The sequence below is a fragment of the Kogia breviceps genome, chromosome 7, assembly GCF_026419965.1.
Source record: "Kogia breviceps isolate mKogBre1 chromosome 7, mKogBre1 haplotype 1, whole genome shotgun sequence".
NCBI lineage: Eukaryota > Metazoa > Chordata > Mammalia > Artiodactyla > Physeteridae > Kogia > Kogia breviceps.
The window spans coordinates 61,265,626-61,288,877 of record NC_081316.1 but is presented as its reverse complement, the minus strand read 5'-3'; the positions used below and the strand labels follow the sequence as shown (position 1 = coordinate 61,288,877).

General features: G+C 49.6%; 1 protein-coding gene across 7 annotated transcripts in view; it reads right to left on the bottom strand.

Moving 5' to 3' along the window:
* The window catches only part of TENM4 (teneurin transmembrane protein 4), a 748,739-nt gene extending 725,761 nt beyond the window's left edge, over nt 1–22,978 (bottom strand). For 6 of the 7 annotated variants that reach the window (XM_067038410.1, XM_067038412.1, XM_067038413.1 and 3 more), the window contains exon 1: nt 22,501–22,978. The gene's annotated coding sequence lies outside the window, so the exon portion shown is untranslated. Of the gene's footprint in view, nt 1–20,914; nt 21,159–22,500 lie in introns of those variants that run through there. The other variant, XM_067038411.1, reaches the window with a different exon arrangement.
* Nucleotides 22,979–23,252: the final 274 nt, after the last annotated feature.

The window sequence follows — 23,252 nt, the reverse complement described above, 5'->3', positions numbered from 1 at the left end:
ACACCAGGAATACTGATACTATTGGTTACAAGATGCCACTTCTATCTGATGAGTCACAGCCAACTGTGTCACTTATAAGCTGGCTTTGAAGGTCAATGCTGGCTATTCAGAACCTCTCCGATCTATTCTCCCCCTTACCACTTCATCACCCAGTATGACGTCTTTTGCTTGAGTCCTGAAATCACTTGATCTACCATTTTCCTGTTTGCATTTGTAGATGCTGTTCCTGCCATGTAGAACATCTTCTCCTGTCACCCTGGCTGACTCATGACCCTTCAACATAGTTCAAGCTTCACCTCCTATGTGACACCTTCCCTGATGGCCTCTGTGCAGAAGCGGCTGCCCTCCTGTATGCCCCCTGTATATGTACACCCTTCTTCAATCACTCCTTCACAGGCATGTGTCTTGAAGGTAGCACTTGTCGTTTTCCCTGACTTGGTCAACCACGGTGCCTGGCAAATTGCACATGCTTGACAAATACTAATTGATAGACTTGTGAATGAATGCCTGAACTCCCTAAGTCCCAAGGAGGCGTCCAACCCTGTGTCCAGCAGTGACAGCCTCACCTGAATGAATGTGTGGCCCCTCCAGGCACCACCTCTGAAGGCAGCCCTTCTCGCTGGAATGTGTACATTCCAGGCCATATTTATAACAGGCTTGGCTTATAAACGTTTGAAGCATAGGATGGAACGAAGTCCATGGACGGCAGCTGAGCCATCCCCCTGCCTTCACAGCAAACTCACATCCAAAGCAGTCAAGAAGATAAAAACCTACCTGGCTTTTTAAAGAATTCAAAACCATCCCCAGCGAGCCATGGCAACACTGAAATCAAGAACTGAGGGCACCTCCCTCTCTCTGCTGAGTCAGTGGCCTCTGTCTGCTGTGTGACTCACCCCGCTGCTTATAAACCACCTGAGCAGCTGGGAACAAGGAAGCTGCACGGCCCATACCCACGGGGATGAGTACTGCTCCCTCCATGTTCACAATGGCACCCACTGCGACCACAGCCCGGGGATGGATGTGATCCCTCCTGCCTCACTCACTCAAAGGCAACGGGGTCTATCAATCCCCAGCTCTTTCCTGTGAGTCAGGGGTGGGTACTGGGTAAGATGGTAAAATCAGATTGGCAGTCAAGAAGCTCAAAATTTGGACTTGATGCTGTGATATGGACTTTACGGTGGGTTCAAAGGCCATTACACAGCCAGTTACCATACATGGTGTGTTGCAGATCACGTCCCAGCCTAATTTCCTCCACTTGAAGTGAAGCTAACGCCCTCCTACAGGGTTGGTTGTAAGGAGGTAGAGAGATGAGGGGCTGCCACACAGCAGTTCAGAAGGTACTGGACACCATCCCTGTCTCCTCCCCTTGGCCAGACGTCCCATGAACTAACTGGTTTTGTGAGTTGAGGCAAGGTCCATCCTTCTCTGAGTCCTCAGTTTCTCTAGCTACATAGGTGAGCCAAATTATCCCTCAGTTCCCTTCCAGATCCAGGGTGGGAAGGTTTTGGGTATGACAGTTTGGGGTGTGACAATTCCAGTGTGACTCTGTGTGTGTGTGTGTGTGTGTGTGTGTGTGTGTGTGTATACGTATATGGGGGGTGGGGAGAGGGGGAGGTGGAGGGGAGAGAGAGAGGCCATTTATTTTTAGTTCCCTTAATGGAATAAGGCAGATTTAAATATTCTGATTCCAACCCATTGTGTTCTCTTTGTTTTGTATATAGTTTTAAAGCTTATCTTTGTCTTTTAGCTCTTTCAACAATGCAAATCCTCACAATACAGGGTAAAGTTCTTCTCCCTCCCGATGACTTAACATATAAAAATAAGTTAAACCCTTATTCTCTGTATTTAAATCTTTGATGCTTCCGATAAAACAGGTTGGAAGGGGTTGGAACAGAAAAGCACTCCATTTATCTGAGTGACTGATAGAAAGAGAAGGTAGGCTTGCTGCCCACCAAGAAGAATGGCAACCCGAGTGCTTGCAGGGCAGCCTTCTGCCTTGATCACTTCTCAGAACCCCGCCCCTTCTTGAATCCTTGGAGTCAGCACTTCCCAAAGAGTTTCTGAAGGAACGCTGCTCTTAGGAGAGGTTCTGCAAACACTTTTTTTTTTTTTTTTTTTTTTTTTTTTTGCGGTACACGGGCCTCTCAATGCTGTGGCCTCTCCCGTTGCGGAGCACAGGCTCCGGACGCGCAGGCTCAGCGGCCATGGCTCACGGGCCCAGCCGCTCGGCGGCACGTGGGATCCTCCCGGACCGGGGCACGAACCCGTGTCCCCCGCATCGGCAGGTGGACTCTCATCCACTGCGCCACCAGGGAAGCCCTCTGCAAACACTTTTTAAAACTCTTATGTTGGGAGTTCGAGAACACTTATGAGCTATTTCCCTCTCATGGAGATTCACATCTGTATAGTCAAGGCTCTGAGAATTCCTGCAGTGCAAGAACACGTTTAACCTGTCTAATGTGGCATTTTTCAAATGTATTTGGACACAAACCAGTGTTTTAATGGGGTTCTTCTCCTTCATGGAAAAAAAAGAAAGCTATTACGCCCTTCCACATATCCACACACACACGCAATATGGAAAAAAATGCTTGAAACCCTGTTCCAGGAGGCCAGCATGGGGCAGAGGTAACAGCACACATTTCAGAGTCGGATAAAGTCAGGTTCAATCCTAAGTCCACCAGCAGGGTAGCCTTAGGGATGTTACTTAACTTTCCATAGCCTCAGCTTTGCCATCAGTGAAAACCCAGCTGATAACATCCAGAGTGGCGCTTGTGTGTGCCTTAGGTGAGACGAGCCCTGCACAGAAGTATCTGCCACACAGAAGGTATTTTTTAAATGTGACTCTCTCTCATCTCTCCCCTTTGCAAAATCACATGTGGAGACATCTGAAAACACACTGGTCATTTTTTTAAACGCTCATAAAATTTTAAATCAAATCAAACTATTTCACATAAGCCTTCTTGGAATATCCTTCCATTACCGAGTCTGCAAGTTTTCTCAGTCATCCAGAAAAAAAAAAAATGGCATGGCCGCTTCCATATGCATATATGTGAAGGAGACCAACTATTTCATACAGCTCTCTGGAATTTAATATCAAGGAATTTGCCCGTGTCAAATAGTACTTTATTTAACGGAATGTGATATCACTTGATACAGTCATAAAGTGCCTTCCTATCAAAATACAGCTGTTATTAACATTACTAACAACTGCTTTATCCCAGTGCATTTTATTGAAGTCATAACGATGGGCACTTTTGGAATAAGTGTCCCTGGCTAATTTTTAGAGGCCTACTTCCCACAGAGAGTTCATATGGTAATTCCAGCGGAGTTTTCACCAAGGCAGAATGAAGAGCTTAAAATGCTTGAAAGAGAGTCATCTCCAGGTCACCAATAATTAAATAGGAGCTAAAGGAACAGAATATGGAAAATGCATAATCTTCCCTGGCTCTGAAATTTTAAAAAAAAAGGTATCAGGGGGACAGTACCTTTGCAGGGAGACTTGATCTCCATCTACAGTAAGATGCCTTTCAAGCCTGGATGTTTATTTCAAAATACCCATTAAAAGTCTATGACGGACTTTAATTATGAGAGGCAGGTGATAAGAGTGCACTCTCTCCGGTTGTCTGGGGTGGTTTAGAGCTGCTAATCACCCCCTTCTAAGAGGTGCAATGTACCACTTTAAAGTGCAAAATACCACTTTAAAGAGGATGGCTGGACTGCCAGGGAAGGCTTCTTACCCCACAGGTGGTGCTAAGGGAAAGCGAGTTAAAATACCTTGGGGCCTTGCCAAGTGCACTGAAGGGACCTCTTGTTAAAAGTAGTGACAGTTTTCCCATTAATACACAGTTGTTGGACCAAGGGACCCCCTCATCCCAGCTTCTCATTTCTGAGCCTCCAAGGTCCCTCTTTCCACCCAGTCACCTGCACACTGTTTGGGGGTGATTTGATGAGATGCCCTGGAAGCTAACAGGTAGCATTAGTCACATACACACACACACACACACACACACACACACACACACACACACACACACGGTAAAGGACAGCAGAGAAAGGAGCCCATCTTAATAGAAGTAGCCAACTCCAGAATCAGAAAGACCTGAATTTGAATCCTGACTCCCTCACTTCCTGCTGTGTGGTCTTAGGTAAGTTACTTAACCTCTCTGAGCCTACACTTTCCGTCTGTAAAACGCAGACAAGAATACCTGCCACCTAAATTTAATGAGGCCCCTGCTTCATAATAGGATACCTCATCATGTCATCCAGCCCTAGGAAAGCAGAAGCCTTGGAGTCTGTGTTTGTCTGACTCCATTGTTTCCTGTATAACAACTCCCTCCACCCTGAGAGAAAATTGCTGGAGAGGCCAGCTGAGAAAGAAAAATGATAAATTATTCAGAGGCATTAACATCAAGTCTGCTATAGGTATAAAAATAGTTACAAAACACCACAATCCTCTTGTTTTCATTACAGCAACCTTGCCTCCCTGGGAGGAACAGGAGGGGCTAGGGTCTGGCCTGAGGCTGGGGCCTGGGCCTGGGGCAGGAAAGCCTCATCAGGCTTCTATTTTGCTCTTCTAAACTACTCATCTTTGAACAAAGACCAGGAAGGCACTTGCTTGTCACCTCTTTATTTTAAACCAGCCTTCGGATTGGCTGGCTTAGTTTGGAATTGACAGTATGCTCGGCTATTGGAGCAGCGAGACTTCTCTACATCTTGCCTTCTGTGAGCTCTCCAAGGATGCTGGGCCTGATCCCAAAGCTCAGATGCAAAGGTGTTGGCTGGTAGGCTGCCCTGAGCCTAATCCCTCTAGGAGTCCCACGCCACGGGCCTGTGTCACCCAGAAGGACTATGCTGTTCCCAAAGGCACACATTCTGGGAAGAGAACAGGAAGAATCCAGCGGGAAAGTTAATGTTTACTAAGCACCTACTCTGTGCCAGGCACCCTGCCAGATACTTTACCTATATTGCCTCTGACAGCCCTCACAACAAATCCCTAGTTAGTTGAAAGCCTGTACATTTCACAGGTGAGGAAACTGAGATTCGGAGAAGTTAAGGGACTTCCCCCAAAGCTACACCAAAGAGTCAGGGCTCAGACTGAGATAACCTGACTCCCAAGCTTGCTCTCTCCCCCACCCCCTCCATAAGAGCAGAGCATGTGGTATGAAAAGGTCTTCATGAAATATTCAGCTGCCTTTGTAGCTCCTGTTGCCTCCAGGCCAGCTCTGAACGCTTACTCAGGGCATTTTTTTTGGCAGGGGGGCTACATGGAAACAATTTCCAATTCATACTTAACAAGACAGGGGAAAGGGCCTGTTCTTGGCCTGCTCCAGGTTTGGGGAAAATCTATGCTCACGCCAGGAACAGGAGGCACGGGGTGGGAGTTGAGGGAGGGTTAAATGGGAGGCCAGAACCAAACCTACTGCTTCCATGAGCCAAGGGTCTCAGAGAGTCTCTTTGGCCGACTTTGCAGGAGAGAAAAGGGGAGTGATGATCAAGTGAGAGGAAGCCCCAGAGATCAGAGGGAAGAGGAGGAATACGATTGCAATATTTCTTGTCCTTTTGAAAAACATCTTCTCACCCTTCAAGTCTGACCCCAAACCTTCTTTCTGTTGGAATCTTGTTTTGCCTCCCCCAGACAACCTGGGTATGAGAGTTCTTTCTCAGATGTGTCTCCTTGGTGCCAGGCTGTGCTGGAGGCCTGATTAACGTTACTCCATTTCCTCCTCAAAGCAGGTCCTGTTACTCCACATTAGAGATGAAGGAACTAAGACTAAGAGGTTACTGAATCTGCCAAAGGTCATACAAACTAGCGCAGTAGATTTCAACCAGGGACCACTCCCCCACTACAAAGACTCATCCAGTCAATGGTGCCAACGCAGAGAACGCGTGGGCCAGTGATGGCTCAGCCAGGATTTAAACAAGGTCGGCCTGACTCTCCAACTCACCACGTCTGATAATACTCTTACGCTATGGTAAGAACCTTTAGGCCTGAGTGGATTCCCCTGCCCTTCTGTCCTGAATGACCCCTACTGCAGGTTACAGCTCACTCAGCAAGCTTTAATGGACTGATTAATCAGGATACTCCATAACCGTGCCAAGGATCCAGATGATCAGCCTCACCAAAGGGAGCCAGCCGTTCTGTAACTGAATCTTTAAAGAGGACAGTGAGTCCAGCCTGCAGGAAGCTTCTCCTTCATACTCTGACAGCCCCTGCTTGCACTCCTCCCATGATGGGAAGCTCACTCCCTTCACAGGCAGTGCAATACTTGGTAGGATGTTCTCCCTGATGCTGAACTGAAGCCAGCTCTCCACCCAGCTCTGGCCTACCTTGGCCTCTGGAGCCCTTGGGGAAAGATTGCTGGTTAGCTCCTAAGAAACCAGTCCCAGAGTCCTGGTCAGGTTTTCCTGACTGCTGGAATGGTGAAGTAGAAGAACACAGATGTGGAGCCAGAAAGATCCAGACTCAAATCCTGGCTCCACTGCTCATAGAGTTGGTAATGGAGCATCGCAAGTCAGCCTGGCAGAGCTGCAACGTTTCGCACACAGTAGAGGGGGCGCTCAGCACACAGTAGGGATCAAATGGCCTATCTTAGCTGGACCTGGTACCCCCTCTGCTGTGAGCTCTTTGACATCTGCTGGCCTTCCCTATGTCACATCCTCTGTCTGGCCTCTGCCTGCCTGCCTGCCTCTGAGGTCCACTTCTGAACAAGTAACTTGAATTTCATGATTATTAAGGGATGGGAAACTGAGATGAGTGACAACACCAAATCAAGAAATGACAACCATGAGAGTTACCATGGCAACACTTTAACTCGAAAAGTTCCAAGAATGTGCTGTAAATGATAGGCATTCCACCCAACCATCCCCGGCCCCACCACACAAACATACACACACACACACCGGCCCAAAGGTGGGGGCCTTAGAAACTTGTTTGGAGCCTGAGACCATCACCCAAACTCTGGTGTAGAATGAATTTCCATCCTATTTCCACCTTCAGGGGTAGGTTATGAAGGGAAATTCTCTTTCTAGGAACCTTAATTAATTTTAGCTACAAGGCACCAGTCATCAGTGCAGGCAGGTGTCGGGAGAGGCTGCACATCTTCTATTAAAAGTTTTAGCTGAAAATTCAGAGACGTCTGAAGATGCTGTGTATCTTGCTCCTGCCACAAAGGAGAGTGGACGAGCTCCCCACCCCTCCACTTCCCGTGGACTAACTACAGAACAGCTCCTGCAGACGGACATCTCCTTTACGGTCAGGTAGATCTGGGCAGGAACCCTGGCTACCTGACTCACTGGTGGCGGGGCGGGCGTGACCTTGGGTAAGAGGGCGAACCTCTGTGAGCCCCCTTTCCTCCTCTGGAAAGTGGGAAAAACAAGACCTCAGCTTGAGGACTGTGAGTGGATTTCCTGTCCTGTGGATTTCTTGTCCTTGCTCTTCTCAAGCAAGAGGTCATGTAGGCCAAACCCAGCACAGAATTCAGCCAAGATTGAGAGGCTCTTCTTGAGAGTGGCAGACACTCTCTATGCACTGGGGTTACCTCGGTGAACAAAACACAAAGATGGCTGTGCCTCGTGGAGACGCACCGTAGTCCCGAGAGGCTAAACAGACAAATGGAAAACAGCCAGACATATATGAAAACAGAAATCTGATCCCCCCAAGCTCTGCAGGAACCAGCCCCCATGGTCAGGACTTGGTCAGGAACCTGCCAGATTTCCTAATTTTTCCTCCCCATCCACATCAGAACCAATGAGAAGAGACAAATATGCTTCCCAAACCAAACACGGAAGACAGCCCGCCCCCAGCTTCCTCAGGCCAACAGCCTCCAATCAAAGCAGCCCTCAAGCCTTCCCCTTTCTTCACTGTCAACCGTCCCCACTTCCCTGCCTGCCTTTGAGTCTCACCTGAGGCTCACGATGGTGGCCGATTCCCTTGTTACAGCCAGCTCTGGATCAAGAGCCTCTGCCTGCTCTCAGCCGGGCGATCTTTATTTACGTCCACAGCCCACATGCATAACAAAGAAGTAAATTATGTAGCATGTTCTGCCCTTGAACTGGACCCCCAGTTCTGCCCTCAGATTATTCTTAACACAGCAGCCAGGGTGATCTTGTTAAAATTGTAACGCATAGTACTTAACACCATGGAAAGAAGAAAATATACAGCAGGGTAGGAGGGGCCTGGAACACTAGGGGCAGGGAAGGGGGTTCACCAATGCAACAGGATTGTCAGGGTGGGCCTTGAGGAGAAGGTGATGGAGGAGCAAAGACTTGGAGGTGGGCAGCTAGCCATGCAGATGTCCAGGGGAAGAACACTCCAGGCAGAAGTCAGAGCCTTGAGGCAGGAGTGGGCCTGAAGTGTTCCAACAGAGCGGGAGGTGGGGTCAGAGATGCCAGGGAGACTTGGCATGGAGGAGCTCTTTGTAGGTCGTGGGGGGACTATGACCTTTACTCCAAAGCCAACGGGGAGCCATTACAGAGTTTTGAACAGAGGGGTGACCTGTTCTGATTCACGTCTTAATGGGATCACTCTAGCTGCTGTGCTGAGAATGAAGTGCAAGGGGGTGAGTACAGAAGCAGGAGCCCAGTGAGGGAAGCTATGCAGTCCTCCAGATACGAGAAGATGGGGCTCCGACCAGGGTGGCAAAAGTGCAGGTGGTGGGAATGGTCAGGCTCTGGATGTATTTTGATTATGAGCCTAAAGTTTGGGAGACACTGTGTCTCCCAGAGACCCTCTTCCCTTAAAAATACAGACATTTTCACAGATCCAGGAAGCAAAATGTGGTCCTGGTCACCCTGACAGCACAGTGACCATTGCACTGAGCATCATGGATGCCATTCCACACACACTGGCCAGGAGCTGGGGTGCCAGCGAGGCACGTCTGCTCTGGGTGTCTCCAGTTATACTCTGGCACTGCTGGTGAGTGACAGCTCCCCACATAAAATGTGAGCAATGATAACTTCCTTGATCTAACTCTTAGCAAACAAGAGGGAACTTAAACTGGGCTCAGTCCTTCCCTAGGACCATTTAGCATCACATATCAAAAGCCTCAAAAAAAAAAAAGCTGCATAATCTTTGACCCAGCAATTTCAAGTAAAGAAATTGGGCTGAAGGAAATAAACAGACAAGCACATTAAAATGTTGATCTCAGCATTATTGAAAGTGGTTAAAAAACTGAAAACAGCAACAGGAAATTGGTTAAACAAATAATGACATATCCTTATGACAGAATACTACGTCGCTATTTAAAGTCATTTTGGAGAGAAAGTTTAATGGCATGGGGAAATATGATATATTAAGGTTACAAAACAATATGTACAATCTGCTCCAAATGGCGGGGGAGGGGTTTGGGGGAGGGGGAGTAGGATTATATGTAGACTCAATATTGGAGAGGAAACCAAAATGCTGGAAGGAGCTACCTCTACATGGCAGGATTATGGGTCTTTTTTTTTTTTTTGCGGTACGCGGGCCTCTCACTGCTGTGGCCTCTCCCGTTGCGGAGCACAGGCTCCGGATGCGCAGGCTCAGCGGCCGTGGCTCACGGGCCCAGCCGCTCCGCGGCATGTGGGATCTTCCAGGACGGGGGCACGAACCCGTGTCCCCTGCATCGGCAGGCGGACTCTCAACCACTGCGCCACTAGGGAAGCCCTATGGGTCTTTTTCATTCGTTCTCTGGGTTAGCTTAGGTTTTTTAAATTTTCTGTTGTTTACAGGTACTACTGGTGTAATCAGAAAAAAATCACATTAAATAAAAACATGATGCACGTTATAAAATTTTCAAAGTAATATTTATCCTAGCAATAAAAATAACTACCTATTCCACAATGTGTCATGAGGTTTAATTAGTTTGAGGACATGAAAGAAGCCTGAAGAGGACAATGTAGTATGTGGAACTGGAATCTTTCTGTGACACTATGAAAATGACCACTGTTGACTATGTCTAGTGTCCCCCTGCAGCTGCCACCGCTGAGGCCACCACAATACCGACAAAGAAATGCACAAATCTGATGGACTCCACTCACTCTGATACTCCACGCATGGTAGTCCGGAACTTGGGGAGATGAGAAGGAGAAGGGAGCAGGAAGGAAGATCAAGGTTTTAGAACCTGTGGGCCTTGAACAAACAGCATCAGCATCTCCTGGGAGCTTATTAAAAATGCAGAGTCTCAGGCTCACGTTCTGACTGAATCAGAACCCATGCTTGGAAGAGTCCCCAGGCAGTGCCCATGCATATTAAGTTTCAAAGGCCCTCTCCAGAGCACAGCATGTCTTCCCAGCTTGGGGCACGGGGGTGGGGTGTGGTTTAAGATGATCTCAAGTAGGAGGATTTCTCAAGCAAATATGAATTACCTAAAAGATGTAAAAATCACCCAAACCATACAGAAGTGCAGAGCCTCCAAGCCTTTGGGCCATATCAGGACTCTGGCACCAACCCTGAAGAGCTACTTCCATCTCATTAGCCTTTTACGGGAAGTGGACATGGATCAGGCATTCCCTTTTCTACCCAGGGAATCCTGAGGCCCTGCTGGCTGGGTGGAGAGCTGTGCATGAATAGTAAATAGCGCTCTGCCCAGAAACAAACATAAAAGGAGCAAAACCAGGTCAAAGCAGTATCACAACATCTCCAGGCGAGGGCTAGGCCTTTTCTAGCACTCAGAACATAACTGTGTTGGAACAAGAGGATAGGCTGGGAGACAAGGCTACTTTTCTAACCCTTGAGGATGCCCCAGTTTGCCAGAAGGCCCGGGGAAGGGGTGGGAAAGAAGCCTTGATTGCTATATCCGTAGTCCCAAGGCTCAAATAAATTAGGTCACCTGCCTCATACATAAATTCCTCAACACAGGATCACTTTACACTTCTTTGAAGAAGGGAGGAAACAAACATGTCACGAGGCTCTACACTCGGCACCATTTCTCAGTCTCGGCTACACCTTGGCATCCCCTGGGGAGCTTTGCAGAGCTCTGATGCCTGGGTCCCAGCCAGAGCCGTTACAGGGCACTCGGAGGTGGGGCTGGGGTGCTGGTCATTGATAAGAGTCGCCAGGTGATGCTAAGGTACAGACAAGGCTGGGATCCACTGTGCAAGGTGCTGTGCTGGAACTCGAAATCTAGCACCTGACGGCAGCTCAGAGAAGCAGGTAGAGAATGATTCTGACCAAGCTGGTGCAGAGTAGCAAAGGGACAGAGCTGGAATCAGAACCAGGATGGTTTTTCCACTTCTACAGGCACCTCCATTTTCAGAAGGCAGGGAATGCCAGAGGTCCTCTTGGAGTCTGACCTGAGAAAACCTGAAAAGGCTTCCTTGAACCCTCCCAAGCACCCAGACTACCCCCTACACACATGCACACCTATGTCCACTGCTGAACTATGATGACAGTTCAGTCAAGGCTCTGGAAGGAAGAATCAGTGGACCAGGAGGTGAGTGGGTGAGGAGATAACAGGAGAGAAAAATAGCAATGCCAAGAACTACCATTCACAGAAGACGCTGCCTGTGAGGCACTATACAGGCTTCACCAATCCCATACCAACCCTTTGAGGTAGAGACTTCTAGTTTCCATTTTATGAATGAAAAAAAATAACGTTGAAAGCTCAGAGAAGTAACTTACTTGAACTCATACAGCTACCAGGAGACGAACAGCGAATTCAACCCAAAATCCATTGGCACTGACTACTGTCTTACATGGCTTTAAAAAGTACTTAACTGAAGTACCTGGGAGAACCATCCATAGTGGAGGAAAAAGAACTCATGACTCTGGTGACCCTCAAGAAGTTACTTTGAAGGCTCTGGAAATAACGATGCTCATTCAACAATGACAAGGACTCACAAAACTGCCACATTCTTTCATGATAATCCTCTCAACATCCTTACCCAATAATCATTATTATTCCCAATTTATGTATAAGGAAACTAAGGCGTGGAGACATTAAGTCACTTGCCGAGGTCCCACAGAAATTAAGTATCAGGATTGGCAGTGGGGCCATCCACAAATCTGGGGTCTCTCTCAAGCTACCAAGAGGGGAAGTGTGGGAGGAGACCTTTCAAGAGGGCAAAAAGTGAGCTGGACCACAGCGTCCCGGATACTTCCTGGAAAGCGTTTCTAGGCCGAGCACCCCTGCCTCTGTCACCCTATCAGGACTACTTTTTAGTTAGGCATCTTTCTGCTATAACCATTCAACCTGCATAAAAGGAATGTCCACTTTATTTATTCCTTGAGAGGGACGAGTGCATGGCTGGGAAATGTTGAGGGGTTTACACCGTATTAGGATGAAACCAATACACAAAGGAAAACGGCCCAGGCAGCAACAGAGCTTGACAGCTGGTACCACAGAAGGCACGTGACTCAGCATCAGCCAGGCATCAACTGAGTCCCAGCTCTGCAAACCCAAACCCACGTGACAGGGACAAGTCTTGCAACCACCAGATGCCATACTCCTTCATCAGGGAAGTAGGGATGCTGCCAACCTCCAGAGAGCAGCCTGGGGGACAAAGTGGCTAACGTTCTCATCGGCACCGCACACCCGGCCCCAAAGTCACCTGCGTCCTTACTTACCCGTGCGTGTGCCAGGTGTTCTCCTGAATGAACACTTAATCCTCACAGCCGTGTGATATGAGACGGGCTCTGCTGCTTTCCCGATTTTACACATGAGGACTCTGAGGCCCAGAAGGGCTGCCCAAGGTCACAAAGCCAGGAGGAGGTAAGGGTCAGGGTCTGACCTATTTCTTTCGGGCTCCAAAGCTGATGTTCTCCCCAATACCCCAGGCTGCTTAGTCGTAATCACCTGCGAGCGCTCACCGTGGAAACCGACTTCAGGGGCTGTAAGGAGCGATTCAGGTTGGATGCTAGGAAGCACGTCCAGGCCTTGACGGTAGACAAACACTAGACAGGATAAGCCAGAAATTCCAGACTGCTAGAAAGGGCAGATTAGGAACAGCTGGGAGTCCCTGACCGCACAGCACGGGGGAGAGCACAGGGCCCCAGGGGGGCATGCAGTTGCCAAACTTTATAGGTTAGTTCAGTTTAAAAAAAAAAAAAAAAGTAAAACAAAATAAAATAAAACACAAAATTTAGAGGAAAAAAGCTAAAATGATTCTCCCAAAACCATCAAAAGTTCTATTAATTCACAGGTTACAACCTTTAATACTTTGTCTATTTCTTTGTAGCCCTGTTTCAACAAATGCCTGCTTTGAAAAATATATTTGGGATTTAACAGTAGAGTGTTCAGTATTTTTCTAAACATAAATTTTATTGTGGCATTTTCCCATGCCACAGAAAACATGTCAGAAACAACATTTAATCTTTGTATAATATCCCACTGCTTGGCTCTGCCATATTTTACTTGTCCAATCCAATTGTTTTTCTTCTTTTTTCACCATTATAAATAACACTACAATGAACATTTTTATTCTTACATCTCTACTGCCCATCTCTGATTATTTTCTTTGGCGAGATTCCTAGAATTGGAATACTGGAATAATGGGAATAAGTGTTTCTAGGACTACTGACAGTTATTGCCAAACTGCTTTCCTAAAAGGGTATGTTAATTTGCTTTCCACCAGCAGCAGAGGAGAATACCTGTCTCCCAGCACCTTCTGCAGAATCTAACATTGTCTTTCAAATAATCTTGGCTAACAAGTGAAAAATAGTAGCATGAACCTGCAAAGAGGCACAGAGAGTTTAAGTAACCTACGTCTAGTCATAGAACCAGTGCGTGGATGAACAGGGATTTGAACTGAAGTCTGAGCTACAATGGGTTGGGTCCCTACCCACCACCCAGAAGGGCCCAGCCACAGCTTGGGTTATATAGTGGCTGTCAAATATCAGGTATCCTTTTAGGATATTTTACATGAGAATTCCAGAAGGGCAAGGACCTTTGCCTTAGCCTTTGATTATCCCAAGCTTCTAGACCAACGATGTCCAAAAGAACTTTCTGAGATGATGGAAATGATCTGTATCTGGGCTGTCTGATATGGGAGCCACTATCCTCTCTTGAACACTTGAAATCTGGCTAGTGCAACTGAGGCAATGTATTATTGATGTGACTTAATTTTAATGAAATTTAACTTAACTTGTGACTAGTGACCACCACCTTGCATAGCACAGTTCTGGAGTTACCTAGTATACCACCGAGTATTTATTAAGTGACAAACTCGTGGAGTCCCCTAATTTCACCTACCTCTATCATCCTTCCTGAAAGGCAAGAGTTTGCTTCTTCTACCCTTATTGCTGTGTGTCCACTTGTTCTCTCAGATGCAGGGTTAATGCTATTCATCTGCCATGTGGGGGTGATGTGCAGATCAGCTAATTAATGTTTGCAAAGAGCTGCATTGCTGACTGGTTCTCAGAATACCTGCATGTTAATAAAACGTTTCAATGACCAATACTCATCCAGAGGCCAAAGCAGGGCTGGGTTTATTAAGTAAAAGGCTGGTTTCTCTGACTCATCCTGAAACAGATCCTTCCCCTGTGGCTCTCATCAATGCAAAGTCCTTTTATTTGAAAGATTTCATGAATTGGAAGATACTGAATTTTACCTTCACAATGGTTTTGATGTCACAGTTTGATGAATAAATTAATAATACAAACAAGATTGGGGAGGGCGGGTATTTAACCAACTTGAACAAATTGCTTTTAAGCTCTAAAGCACTTTAATTGCTTGCATGATAATGATTCAAATTTTTAAATGTCTTGATCCACTCTTAGGTAGGCCCAGTAAAAGCACCTCTAAAGGGAAACACTTTGCTAAGCACTCAGTTTTAATCATGTGGCATTCTAGAAAGTTACAAAGTTGCCATGCTAAGAAAAATAAGGTTCACAGGCCAAGAAGTGTATGATCAAATGCTGGGCCTTGGTGTGTGCCCCTGGGCATATGGCTTGACTTTCTGAACTTGTTTCCCCATCCAGAACATGGCCCGTAAGCAGCTACCTGACACACAGAAGGCATTCCGTTTGTTTTGCTCCTGCCCCATTCTTCCACTTCCTGGACAACCACAGGATGAGAGGATTGACAATGTCCCTCCCTACCCTGCCTGGGGAAATGAAGATGCCAATTCTCAAAGCCCCAAGGGCAAGAACAGATACATCCTTTTATAACACCAAACTATAAATATAAGACCATTCCCCCTGACATCTGGAGGTCACTGTTATTACTTTCTGTAATAATGTCAGAGTAGGAAGCAGCTTGAAACCTTGCCACTCCAAGCTGGACTATGGACCAGCAGCGAAGCATCCCCTGGGAGCTTGTCGGAAATGCAGATTCTTGGGCCCCAAGAATATTCAGACCCACTCTAGACCTAATAAATTAGAACCTGAATAGTAACAAGATTCTTGGGTAAGGTGTGTTCATATTAAAGTTTGAGAAGCACTACCTTATAAAACATCAAATCTACTCTCCTCTCCCAACCTAATTTTCTAGAGAGGGAAACTGATTCCAGGAATGGGCAAGTGTTTCACCAGAGCCATAAGTATTAGCTCCAACTCTTTGGTTTGACTTTCTAAGAGTTCAAAGACCAGACTTTTAGAAATCAACCATCATTCCACAGTGAGAAAATGGGGTCTTTATGAGACAAACATCCTTAAAACCTAGGGTTCTTGACAATTATAATGATTAATCAATTGCATCTGATACCCTTTCCCCACCGTGGGCCCAGCACAGGGCTACCATCCATTGGCAAAGCAAATGCAGGACTCAGGGGACACGCAACACCTGCTCTTGAGATCCTGCTACATTGATGTCCTGTTTCCTTTTTGTTCTCCAAATGAAAGAAAAGCCCCGATTTGATGTTTGGAAAGTGACAAAGGACAAAAATATTCTCTCACCTTCCCTAGTGAAACTGGAGTGGAATCAGTATCAAGGCAGCATCTAAACACTTTGTCAGAATTCAGAGTCTGTGACCAGCAAAGTGGGTTTCCTTTATGGTGACCACACCATCAAACAATGCTGAGGTGACCTCTCCATCCTATCTAAAGGAACTCCTGATGTCTTCTGCTGAGCCTGGGGACACCTTGGTAATGGGAAGACAGGACTTCCCCCACTGGCTGCACAGAATCCTTTGTCAGATGATGAGTCATCTAACCACAGGGAACAAATCTTTTCTGGGTCACAGAAATCTGACACATGAAAGAGGAAGGCTGACAAACACATCCTCAGATTGAACTGGCGCAGGCAAGGATGGGACAAGAGTAGCGCCCAATTACTACCACTTTGGATATAGCATGTAGGCATTTTTTTTTTTTTTTTAATTGTGCCCAGGGATCATGAAGTGAGACATTTAGGCTGATTTTCCCAGTAAATGCTGTGCAGGGTAGGATGGGGTTAGGAGGGCAGATAAGCTTCCTGTGGGGTGGCTTCCTTACTAAGCTTTTCTAAGGTCTCTGAACCAAAAAAAAAAAAAAAAAAAGGCAGGGAGTGGGGAATCCAAATGCAAAGACACACTCACTTCTCTGAGGAACTGTTTGTCATTCACCAGGGAGCCAGCCCCACCTACAATACAGAAACACATATTTACATATTTCAACTCCATTGCTGGCTGAAGGGCTACAGAGTGAAGACTCATTCGAAGAAAAATGTTCTTGGAAAAAAGATTTGCCTATCAGTTTAGCAGAACAGCTCAAAGTTATGCAAATCTCCTGCTTGAGGTTTGTTTATCACCCCTACCTTCCTCTACTACCTAAGCTCTCAAGAGGGACTGCAAAGTAAGCTGCCATAGTCTGGTTAAAAACATGAAGTAGACGGCTTCCCTGGTGGCGCAGTGGTTGAGAGTCCGACTGCCGATGCAGGGGACGCGGGTTCTTGCCCCGGTCCTGGAGGATCCTACATGCCGCGGACCGGCTGGGCCTGTGAGCCATGGCCGGAAAAAAAAAAAAAAAAAAAAGAAGTAGAAATCACAGTAGACCCTACTGCTTCTCACGTGTGACAGAAGTCTCACCATGGCATATGCCTCTGACCCTACAATCCCACTTTCTAGGGATTTATCTTAAGGAAATACTAAAGTTACACAGTGTGTACAGGAATAATTACTGCAGCTTTGTGATAATAACAAAAAAACTAAAAATAAACGAAAAGTCAAAATTTGGGTACTGTTCAACTAAATTATGCCATATTAAAACACTGGGGTTCTACGTAGCCATTAAAAATGTTGCCATGGGGGGAAGTTATAACATGGAAAGATTTATCATTAAAGGAAAATAAGCATTCAAAATATTGTAACTATGATCTCACATTTTTCTACAGTCATAAAGAGAAGTCACAAGGTACAACCCCAAATGTGGAGAAACAGTTTTTTTTTTGCTTTTCTCTATATTGTCTTACTTTGCTACAGTGAACATATATTGCTTTGGTAATTAGAATAAAGACAATAAAAGTTAGGAAACAAACTGTGACAAAGTAAAAATATATAACCTACAGAGGACTAAGCCTCTACATTTACCGTTTCATTAGAAGCCTTCCTTATGGAAAACTATAAATTTAGGGATTCACGCATGCTTGGTTCCCCGGGAACTGGGGCATGTGTTACCTTCAAAGTGGCCCCCATAGCAGCCTGTCAGCACAAAGTAAAGATGGAGCGATTTAGCTTTCAGTTACAATAAGCCAGGCTGATAGACCATGTAAGAACCCAGGTAAAAAAAAATTGGCCCTGAAACTGACGTTGATTTACCCTGCTAGGCTCTTGGAATCAAACCTGCAAGGACGTGATTTAAATCCCATTGTTCTTTTTATGTTTTACATTTCTGGATGTGGGAGAATGTATTGGGACAGGAACAGCAAGCAGGGGGGTTGGGGTCCAGTTAGAGCAGCTGTCCATTAGAACTATACTGGCAGCTAAGTACCCAGGTGAGGATTGTACTGTGTGCTTAGTAGGTTTCATTTTCCTTCAACCTCTATGACATTTAACGAGTGTGAGCAGGCATCTCAAACTGAGTACCTGCTTGTGTTGCTCAACAGTATCTTGAATTCTTAATCACCTTCTTTCCCATATTTGTAATTTTTGATCTGGAAATATCAAGTTACACAACATGCCAACCTGCACAGCGAACGATGTAATGCTGTCAGAAAAAAAGGACTCAATGAGGGAGAAATTCTAACCAAACTGGAAGTGACTTTTCTAAGAAAAGAGAAGATATTTTGGTTTCAAGCATTTGAGCTGTTTTTAAATAGACTGTGGATGCAATATTGCTGGTTCTTCTGGGGCTGTTGAGTTCCCTGCCCATTCCCCACCCTCAAAGGCACCATGTTCCAAAGGAGGAAGGAGGTAGGAGGGAATGACCATCTGTGAATGGCCTGCAGTGTGTCGGAGGTTTTATGGACCTTAACCCTTACAGTGTTGTAAACCAGACAATATCTTCCCATTTTACAAGCAAGAGAACTGAAGTTCCAAAGGTAATTTGCCTAAGGCCACAGAGTCATGACTCCCGTCCAGAAAATTAAGGGGTTAGAGTCACACATCCTATCAATTTACTGCCACAAAACCAGAGAGGGTTGAGGAGATTCTACGACCTAGAGTCAGATCTATTGGAAGAGAGCCTTTCGAGATCCAAATCACCCACTCCTACAATACCCAGCCTTCTACTGCAACACTCGTTTCTACAGAGTTCACTACCTCATATTTCAGATCGTTCCATTAGCTTCTAGAACTGTCTTCTGATGATTCTTTTTAAGGCTGAGCCTTGATTCTGCCCCCTGGGCCCCCGCACTGAGCAAGGCTGGTCCTGTTCCCCCCACAGTCCATCAGGATGATTCATTGGCCTACTGCCCCCATTCCACCCCCCTACCGCCCCAAAAGAGAGGCCTTGATACTAGGATGCTGACAGATGAATCCAAGAGACCTCTCTAGAAAACTGAACCTCTCCATCCCTGACAACTTCGCCAACCACTGAAGATGGCAAACTCACACACCAACCTGCACCCTGCCCCCACTCAAAGACACGTGGTAGGAACAAAACCTTCCCTGAATTTGTCCCCTAAAACTATATGAACGTCTCCATTCTAAGTCCTGAAGAACGTGGGGACGTCCAAATCTCCAAACATTCGCAAAGCAAGGCCGAGAGGAGACACACGTTCATCTCAGAAAATCAGCTCCAGCTGGTCCAATTCCACCAGGTGAAAGGACTTCCCATCCTCACCGTCACCAGAGAAAACAGATTGTTTTTCAACGCGCCCTTCTAACGCCTACAAAGAGAGGAATCTCTTTTGCTAGATGACTGGCCTCGCCGCGCACCTCCCCTCCCAAGCGCGCGCGCGAACACACACTCGCGCGCCCGCGCGCTTCCACTGCCACCACCTGTGAAAACATCTCTTGTAACTTTGGAGAAGAGAGCTCCCGGCAAAGCTGAGCGGCAGGGCGCCGGGAGCGCGCCGGGGGGTGGTGAGGGTGGAGGGCCAGGCGAGGAAAGGGGAGGGACGCGCCGCCAGCACTCCGCGCCGCGCCGCGGGCTGGAACTTGGCCTGGAACGCGGCGGTCTCGGCTCGGGTTTCCCGCCCCGGCCCCGCCCACCCAGCGGCCCAGCTCGCGCGGACTGCGGCTCTGCTCGCTAAGTAGCCTCAAGCCGGGGGCCACGGGCAGACGCCGGGCGGAGCGCGACTGGGCCTCGACCCGCGCAGCCCACCGTGGACCCCAGGAGGCTGCCAGAGGGCGGCGGGGAGGAGGGTAGCGCGGGGCGAGCGCCGAGACGAGGGGCGGGAGTGCGCCGCCCCTGAGCGCAGGGAAACAGGTTGCTGCGGAGCCCCATACCCTCCCGCGGCCGCCGCGCCGCGACCCGATTCCCGCCCTGCCCCGGGAGCGAACCCAGCCCCTCCAGGGCGCCCTCCACCTTCCCGGACCCCCGCGGCCCGGCCCCAGCCCGGCAGGCAGCCGGGTTAAAGGCGCCTTCAGCAAGGTCAAGGCGAGGCCGGCCAGCACCTGGGGATTTTTCCCAGCCGAGCACGAGCTTTGCAATCGCATTGTTAAGGATCCTGGCAGTGGCAGGAAATCCGAACGGCCCCACAGGTCTGCGGGAGGGAGGATTTATTTTACAGCGCGGAACACACTCAGACAGACCCGAGATTTCGGCGGGGGGGAGGGGATGCGAGGTTTCCGGAAGATGGAATGTGGCAAAAACAAAAATTCCCCACCCGTGCACGCCCCCACCCTCCGCCTGCGGGAGGAGGGAGCTCAGGGCCACTGAGCCCCTGACTTCAGCGATCTGCAGGGCACTGCCAGGTCTGGGGTTGCTTATCCCGCTATGGGCGAAAAATAAGATTTAAAAACACTCTACTACTGTGGTTTCTCTATCAAAGACCATCAACGTGCTGCAGGCGGCAAAGGGCAGCAGCGAAATGTGGAGAATAAACACAACAGAAGCAAATTGCTGTCCGCGTAACAGAGAAGCGAGGGGGACGGAAGCCATACTCGGCACCCGTCCCCATCCCATCAAAGCCGGCCTAGCCCAGGAAACCAGGAATAGGTACCTGATGGTGGCAGGCTCTGGCAGACGCCAGCACTCTCCCTCCGAACCCCGCGCAAGAGTGGGCCTGCATTGCTGGGATGCTTGGCATCTCCGGGGCGGGGCGGGGGGGGGGCGACCAGGCATCGCGGGCAGGTTTCTAAACATGAAGGGAACTGCGTGTGGCAGATGGGGAGGAGGCGCTCGGAGAAGCAGAGAAAAGGGCCTTTGGGGTTCCCCAGGATACAAAGCCAGTTTCCTAATACAGCATTCCCTGGAAGGCCTCCCAACACCCCCAAGGGGAGGCTTGGGCCCTGTAAACTCAATGGATCCTGACTTCTGACCGGCTTTTTCTCTCTGATCAATCCCAGATCCTTTTCCCAGCCCTTGCCTCGATCGCCGGTCCTTTGGGGACAGCAGCATCGGCACCCAACGCCCGTCGCAGGAGTGGCGAGGCAGCTCTCTTGTCTGGTCCCGGGATAGGAGCGCCCCGGTACTTACATTCCTCAAGCAGGCAAACTTTCGGGCTTGTCTTTCGCGAACAGGGGGCTCGCATCACAGTTCCCGGTAATCACTGAGGCAGTTTATGTAATTGCCCGCGATGCCATTTGGCAGATCTCCCGGCGTGCGCGGCCTCACAGCTCAGCACATGGGCACCCTTTCAGCCCGGCGCTCGAATCCCGAGTGTGCCCCACAGACGCCTTCCAAAAGTAGCGCAGCGATCCCGTGGTCTAGTCAAATACCAAGACTGCAAGCAGGACCCGGCAAAACCCAGGCTGTCTCTCCGCGCAGCTTCCGCCGCATTGGTGGCTTACGATAGCTGCATCTCTACAAACCTCGCCAGGACTGGTGGTAGGAGCGGGTAAGGGACCGGGCGGGGGATTGCCGCGATTCTGAAGAGGGATCCGTAAGCCACCTGAGTAATAATACCCTCGTCCACATGGACCAGGGTGCACAAATCACTTTAACGTCTCGCCCAGAAAGGGGAGCCAGTTTCCAAAGTTAGAGACCACGCAGTTGAATTTCCAGTACTTTCCAACCTCGCCTAGGCGTAGGCAGGGCAGAGAAGGGAGGGCAGCGGGCAGCAAAGCCCACCCTACTGCCCAGCTAACGAGGACTCACCAGTTGAACCTCCCCTCGCCTCAGTAGTTGACTGTGATTCCCCGGTTGCGTGTACACACACACACACACACACTCCTCGAGACCACCTTCCCGTCTGCTCCTCCAATATAAAGACTGCATATTTAAATCGCGAGGAAAATGACTAAGGAGCTCGGTGATCACATTTCATTCCAGAGCACATTTCCCCAAAGCTGGGGTACGAGCAGTCTCTGTCTGTCTCTGTCTCTGTCTCTCTCTGTCTCTCTCTGTCTCTCTCTCACACATACACACACACACACACACACACACACACACACACACACACACACACACACGAGAGTTCTGAGTGTCCACCCGGCGGCTGCAGCCTCAACTCGCTCGGAGGGGAAGGTGGACACAGGGGCAGGCTAGGAGACAACGAGCGCCGCGCCGTCTGCAGAGGGCGCGAGGCTGGGGTCGCGTCTCCCGGTTCTTCCCTCCAACCGCAGCGCGTGCGGGGCCGCCGCAGCCGGCGCTCGCCACGCAAGGCAGGCTGCAGCCCAGGAGCCCGGCGCCGCCTCGCGGGCTCCTCCAGCGCCCGCCGGGGCCCTGGGGTGGGCGGTTCTGCAGAGCGGCTGCGGGCGCTGGGACCAGGGTGGGGAAGGGGATCCGGGTGAGGCCGACGAACCTCGGCCCGCGCACACCTCCCTGCTCTCCCCTAGCCCTGGCTCCCAGGCTCTAGTCCGCGGCAAGCTCCGGGGTCTGCGCGGCAGAGGCTCAGGGCTCCAGACCGACTCGCCTCACCGGCAACCCGCGCCCCTACCGTCCTCCCTGCCTCCCCCGGTGCGGGCCGGGGGAGCGGGCGAGCCTCTTCCGGAGCCCTGGGCACCCTCGCGGGCTGCTCCGACCCTGCCCCAGCTAGCGAGCGCAGAGAGTACTGAGAGCGGGCGAGGCGCCGCCGCGGTCCCCAAAGGCGCTTTTCCGTAGAACGGATCGCGCCGCCTTACCGTGGCTGCAGGCTGCCACCGCCGGGGAAGCGGGGAGGAGGGCGGCAGAGAGGCAAGGCGCCGCGCCCGTGGCTCCTCTCGCTCTCGGCGGCGAGGCTCCTCGGCTCCGCGTGCCCGAGCACGGCGCCCAGGAAGGAGCAGGTCCCGGCTCTGCGCTCAGCTCCAGTGAGACCAACAATAGCTCCCGCAGGGAGCGGAGCCCCAGCAAGTCTCCAGCCGCGCGCGCACTCCTGGCTGCCGCTCCCGGCCGCTCCCGGCCGGCGTCCCTACCAGCACTGCTGCCCCACTTGAAACAGCTGCAATCCCGAGGCTTCTGGGGGGTTGGGGCGGGTGAGTGCGCGCGCGCGTGTGTGAGTGTGTGTGTGAGTGAGTGTGTGTGTGTGTGTGTGTGTGTGTGTTTAATAGCTTCCCTCCTCTTCTTCCCCTCCCTGCCTGCTCGCCTGCCTGCCTCCGTCCCCAGCCCTTGCTCTCTACACACAGACGGAGAGGGCGAGCGAGAGACACACCACACTCACGCACACGCACACGCAGGTTACATGAATGGGAGGCTGGAACCAATCCTAGGAGGCTGGGAGAGCCGCGGCTCACAGACGAAGGGAGCAGGACCGCACCACCGCACCGGGGGGCGCCACGCAGGTGATGCGCGTCCTCCCGGGGCCACTCACCCGCCTCTCGGCCAGCGCGGTCTCTCTGTTCTCTCTGACGTCTTCCCGTCTCCCCTTCCCTCTTGTCTCTCCGCTTCTTTCTCCGTC